This window comes from Pundamilia nyererei, unplaced genomic scaffold (genome assembly GCF_000239375.1).
Source record: "Pundamilia nyererei isolate P.nyererei 1_Seehausen unplaced genomic scaffold, PunNye1.0 scaffold00038, whole genome shotgun sequence".
In the NCBI taxonomy this organism is placed as follows: domain Eukaryota; kingdom Metazoa; phylum Chordata; class Actinopteri; order Cichliformes; family Cichlidae; genus Pundamilia; species Pundamilia nyererei.
The window spans coordinates 3,009,685-3,015,684 of record NW_005187439.1 but is presented as its reverse complement, the minus strand read 5'-3'; the positions used below and the strand labels follow the sequence as shown (position 1 = coordinate 3,015,684).

The 6,000-nt window shown below is 40.2% G+C and overlaps 1 protein-coding gene across 3 annotated transcripts in view; it reads left to right on the top strand.

Annotated features, from left to right (window-relative positions):
• The first annotated feature begins 3,231 nt into the window (after positions 1 to 3,231).
• The window catches only part of LOC102215061 (spermatid perinuclear RNA-binding protein-like), a 92,800-nt gene continuing 90,031 nt past the window's right edge, over positions 3,232 to 6,000 (top strand). For 2 of the 3 annotated variants that reach the window (XM_013910233.1, XM_013910234.1), the window contains exon 1: positions 3,232 to 3,584. The gene's annotated coding sequence lies outside the window, so the exon portion shown is untranslated. The remainder of the gene's footprint in view (positions 3,585 to 6,000) is intronic. The other variant, XM_013910235.1, reaches the window with a different exon arrangement.

Genomic DNA, 6,000 nt, shown 5'->3' with positions numbered 1-6,000 from the left:
AGGCTCACATTCCTTTTGTGATTTCAACCTTCACGTGTGGGTGTCTTCACATCACCATGACTTTGTTTGGCAATGCTGGTTCTAGAATTGCTCTCATGCCATATTTGACTGGCAGTGCCAATGGTTTCTGCTCTGCTAATCTCTCTTTGCTGTTTTTGTTCATCACTTGTATTATTTTCAATGTAGAACCAAGCCTTTACTTGCATAAATGCATGCAAGCCTATTGCCCAGACACTCACCTAGACCTAACAAACAAAACAGGGTTTTGATGGTTTTATGTGGATGTGATCTTAGTTCTCAGCCATGAACAGCAAGAAGGGCCCCAGAGAAGAGAAGAGGTGAAACTAGGATACGAATTCTGCAATGCAGCCTGAGGCCAGACTCAGATGGGTTTTGAAAGATTACAGTAAAATCTTAAGATTCACTCTGAAATGAACAAAAAGTTAGGAACTGGGTGAGGCGATGATGCCAGCTCACCCACTTCCGACCAACAGCCAAGTTACTCCCTTCAGAGGGAGCCTGAGTAAAGAGAATCCTTTATGGTAGTGTGTGAATGTGTGTGTGAATGGGTGAATGACTGAATGTAGTGTAAAGTAAAGCGCTATACAAATACAGGCCATTTACCTTTTTTTTTTTTTTTTTTTTAATTTAAGAATGGAGGGAATTATGGAAGTCAAGGCTCCAGAAAATAAGAGGCTCAACTGAACGAATGGTTTATTTAATGGCACTAATTTTGTAGTACATGTTATAAATTGGATGTGTTTTTAAATTTTGAATTCATGTCTTTGAAAGCTGGTTGTCAGTTGGTGGGCATATGAACTGTACAGCTGTGTCACATTTTCTGTGGATAATTCAGCAGCAAAGTGATTCACACTAACTGGTAAGTGCACTGAGTGACTTTGTTGTGGGCCGAAGTCAAATTAGCTTTGAGAATATCGCGTTACAACCAGCCAGACTAGAGGTGCACGCCGGCCGCCGCAGAGGTCTGAGTGGTTGTTTTGCAGCAGCCTGCTATTGACTGGGCACAGCTTAAGAGTAAACAGTGCACCAAAGCACGGTGTGCAATGTCACGGCAGTTTTCAAATTAGAGGCTGCAGATGGAACATTTAAACAGTTGAATGGGAGGGCTTGCATGCACAGTAAGAATAGCTATGGACGATCATCCATTAATCTTCACCCAGCAGAGGCTAGCCTCCTGATGTAGCTACATTAAAGTTGTAATTTTGAGCTCTATTTTTAGTACAGCTGTGCCCAGAGAGTCCCTGAAAGTCCTTGGCTTGTGTTATCTAATCTGCAGGGAACTTACCTCCCCCTCAGCCTTTACACCTCAGCCTGAGTAAGCTGCACATCTCACAGAAAATCTTATCAACACTGCATCTAAAATGCAGAAAAGTACAGATTTACAAGCACAGTTTGCTTTGCTATATAGTGTACAGCACATTTAAGCCCAACAGTAGAAGCTCTTTTAGGCTCAAATTAAACCTGTATAGCCGAGTGAAAATCATGAAAATGCGTGCATGGTTGGTTGCAAATAGACAGAGGTTGCAGCACATAGATACAGTATCTGACTCAATCTAAATACCTGTGAACCCGAAGCATAACTGATCTATGAACTATGCCAAGGTGCTGCAGATGGCATACCAGCATCTTCCATAGCAGCTGTGTGAACGAGTGAATGAGAAACACACTGTAAATAAGTTTGTAGAAGCACAAAGGTTAAATAAGCATAATGCATCTACCGACCATTGTTTCTGTGTTATAAATGAAATAGAGTTGGATGAAGAAAAGAAAAAAAAAACACATAAATAAACTGTAATCTGGAATAAAAATCAGATGGAATATTCAGTGTTCCCAGAGCACTGACTTTTCTATTATCAATAATCTTTATTATTCACCATTCATTACCAGCCATCACTAATGAGCAATAAAACAGCTTTTAGTTTTAGTACTAATTTCTATCATCCATGGAATCAGATATTTTTCTGTGTATTACTGACTGAGTGTGAAACTGTCAAGAAGCTTTAGCTTTTGTAGCCTAGACATACACAACAAATCACATAAATATAGACTGCCTGAGCATCGTGCTGATTAGACACATTCAGTTTTTCCTAAATTTAAGAGTTAATAGAGACCAAGTGTGGGAGAAATTGATATGTTTAATCTCATTCATTTTAGATTATCTCAGAATATTTTAAGTTATACCTTTCTTTTCCAAGAGTCTGGGTTAACCAACAGGCACCTATTGAAACTCAATAAAAGGCTAGATTTTAGGGAAAAATAAACTGTATTTGAAAATATTTTATATGCTATATCAAATATATGATAGTCATGGTAACTGGTGGGTGCAGACTTACAGTGTCTCTCTGATAGAATAGCATTAGCTTTTATGCAGTTTTCTGTGTGTTCATAACTTGAGAAAAACTCCAAACTGAATTATAGATGAAAAACAACTTGCAAAAAATAAGCAAATTTCTGATTTAATTTTAATCCAGTTCCATTCTTTCAGTAACATTTTTCCACTCAAAAGGTCCTTAAAGGATACAAAAGAAAATTCTACTGGAACCAGTCCCTGAGGATTTTATCAGAATGGACCTGGTGGGTTGTATGATATACGATCTTAACCTATATAATTTTAATATATTTAATCATCTTATAATTTCTACAGAATCATGGAGGAATTTAGTGTGCATCTCATTCTGCCAGATTATTCCTTGGGATTAAGTGGAATAGGTGTTGAAAAAGGGGACAAAGATAATTAAAGAATTAGTGTAATTATTAAAAAAGAAACAAGCCCACATTCTCATATGTTTTTACATTTTGGAAATATAATATAATATAATAATATAACTACAGAATTTTAAATGTGCACCTTTTAGACTTTTAACAGATTTAATGCTACCCCCTTTTATTAAAATTATGACTTAAAATTATGACTGCTCTGCAGGTTAAAATATTATATAGAGGAAAAAAGACTGGTCCCAACAAACAGATTTTTATGCCAAGATGTTTGTTTGTTTTGCTTTGCTTTGCTTTTTAAAAACTTTTTTAATGGGGGATTGCAGCTTTTATATTGCCTGGTCCTATTGATCTGAAAATGTAAGACTGCTTCCATAGGCAGAAAAGGACAGAATGTAAGAATATTGCTTGAATTCTTGAATGTCACTAAATCTGAAAGCTGTACTGTACTCTAAAGATAGTGTGACCAGGGCACAAACCCCATTTATAGAGACAAACTGGACTGCAACTGCTCATTAGACGATCTCTGTTTTTGCAGTAGCGATCGTCGTGCGCATGCGCGGCGTCAGTCTCCACTCTCTCTCCCTGCGCTGAGCGCTGACAGGCAGCAGGCTGGCCGGAGACCGTTGGTGCTGCTGCCGTTGTTGTTGTTGCTTCCGCCGCCACCGGCTTCACTCCACGTTGTGAGCTTCCGTCCGGATACAAAGTGACGCCGGAGCGGGACTTACATTCAGTTAAAGGACAGAAACAACAGCAGCAAAGTGTTTTCGGAGGCTTTGGACTCGCTGACCGGCTGAGCTTTCTCCTCTCCCGTCCTCCTCCCGGTCGTCCGCGGACAGTGGTTTGAGGTAAGTGTCCGCTTTTTGTGACAGTTTTTGGGATGAGCGGTCGGCTGCTGCCCTGCGGGTGCCTGGTTTAACTTCAGACCGGCTTTAGCTCAGCTTCAGGACTCCGTGTTTTGTTTGAACGTGTTTGAACCAACTGCTCGTTCACGAGACGGACAGTTTAACGGGAAGTTTTCCTCGCGCGTGGAGACCCGCGAACCGTCCTGAATGTGGCTTTTAAGAGAAAACAAACTGTCAGCACTCCTCTACAGGGTATAAACCCTCTCCTGTAGGTAGCGTGTGTACTACCTGCTAGTAAATGCCAAATGAAGTTTTCGCTGGCGTTCATTTGTGGCTCTGACCAGCGGAGAAAGAGCACCTGTTTGTTGGAGTATTTGAGGAGGACAGGTAGGCCCGCATAGCGCAGATGCACCTACACCCTGCATGATTTATCACACATTACCCTGCAGGTTTCCACTGAACAGCATCAGTACTTTGCAGCCTTGGTAATGCTGCATGTTTAGTCTGCTGCACTGCCTCATAGTAATGCTGTAAATATCAGGCACTCCATCTGCTAAAGGCTGAAATATGGATCTTTTGGACAAACAGCCTTAATATTCATGCTACTCTCAGAGGCGTGTCGGGGGGGGGGGGGTCATTGGGTGGTACTGGGCCCTCTTAGTGTAACAAACAAAAAACCCACAACAGGACAAACTAGGAAGTTTTCAGCAGGTGCGCATTTATTTACCACCCACATCAGAGGAGAAAACCTTTGCTTTCCATTGAATGTGCTTCCTTGTCAGGAGAACAGACTGTTACGTACATGTTGTAGCTGTGCAGTGTCACCAGGGGGCAGTGTCAGAAATGTGTGGACCAGATCTGTGGGCTACTCAAGCTTGTGTTTATGTGGTTGCTGTGTCTTTGTAGCTATTGCTGTTCAGTGCATGACTGTATCTCAATACCGAAGTACGCAAGTTTGTACTTGTGTACTTTGCTAGTACTTCCAGTACTTCCAGAGGACAAGTGGAATGGCAGTGTATCTGATCACATGACATCTCAGCTCAGCCCACCTCATCTCCATGTTTTTACTCCAATCCATCCATCCATCCATCCATTCTCTTCCGCGTATCCTTTTTAGGGTAGCGGGAGGGCTGGAGCCTATTCCCCCCACCTTGGCTATGTTTTTACGCCCATTCCCCCTTAATTTCACGGATTAATATTTACGGTGGAAATTGCCCATGATACGCTTAATTACTAGGTTTCTTTGAAGAAGAACAATAAGCATAAAAAAGCCATCAAGGTGAAATAATATAGAAAGATTTAGAAAATAGCTTAATTTAGAAAAATTGCAGTAAAGACTTGTCGTTGGCTGTAGCTCAGGAGGTGAAGCAGGTCATCTACTAATCGCATGGTTGGTGGTTTGATCCCTGGTTACTCCAAGTTGGCGTGCCAAATATCCTTGGGTAGGATGCTAACCCAAAGTTGCTTTCCGATGCATCCATTGGAATGTGAATGTTAGATAGAAAGCACTCACTAAGAAAAAGCATAGAAGAAAGTGTGAATGGGTGAGCGACTGTTCTTTAGATCTTAAACCAAGACTAATATGATAGTAGTCGGAACCTCTAGATTTAAAATGTAATTTATATGGCACATGTATGCACATGTTACTGAAATGGGAAGTGGACTGGTTGTTATATGGCACTTTTCTACTCTGAGCACTCAGAGCAACCTCACTGCTTTTAGTCTTCATGATTATTATTATTAGTGATTCATATGATCTGTTTCATGCTGTTTATTGAACAAAGACAAACTGTTCAGATGCTAGAATGATTTCATTTTTATTCTAGTAGACTCTCACAACTTACAACAGACAGCTGGCGTTTAGAATAGAGTTGAGTAAATATTAAAAACATAATTTGATCATTTATGGTTTATCGTTTCATAGCTTGACATCTGTCTCCATGAACAGCATAAACATGCTGGCCCAGATGTTTCTGCTTCCAGAGAAAAGGCTCATACTTTCCTCCTGGATTAAAATATTTTTAATGTTCGTTTTAATTCAGGAAAAGCTGCCGTTACAATAAGTACAGCACATTTCTACTTTAGGGAACAAACCAATTTTCTCAGAAACAAGTAAAACACTGAAATAAACCAAACATCAACAGTTAGAAATCATATGAGTGAATTATATCTAGTGTTTAACTTTCACTGAGTGGTGAAAGGGTTTTGAAAATGATGTGCCAGGACTCAGATTTTCTGCCAGGTATAATGATCCTTGAATGAGTGGTCAGCTGACAGCTAGTGGGGTAGCTGGCCATTAGACCAGCAGAAATGGATATCTACAAAAACATCGGAGCACTTTTGCAAGCAGGCAATGTCTTGCTGATAAATCAAACAGATATTTGAAGTTTACAAATCTGCATTCATGCCTAAAAACATT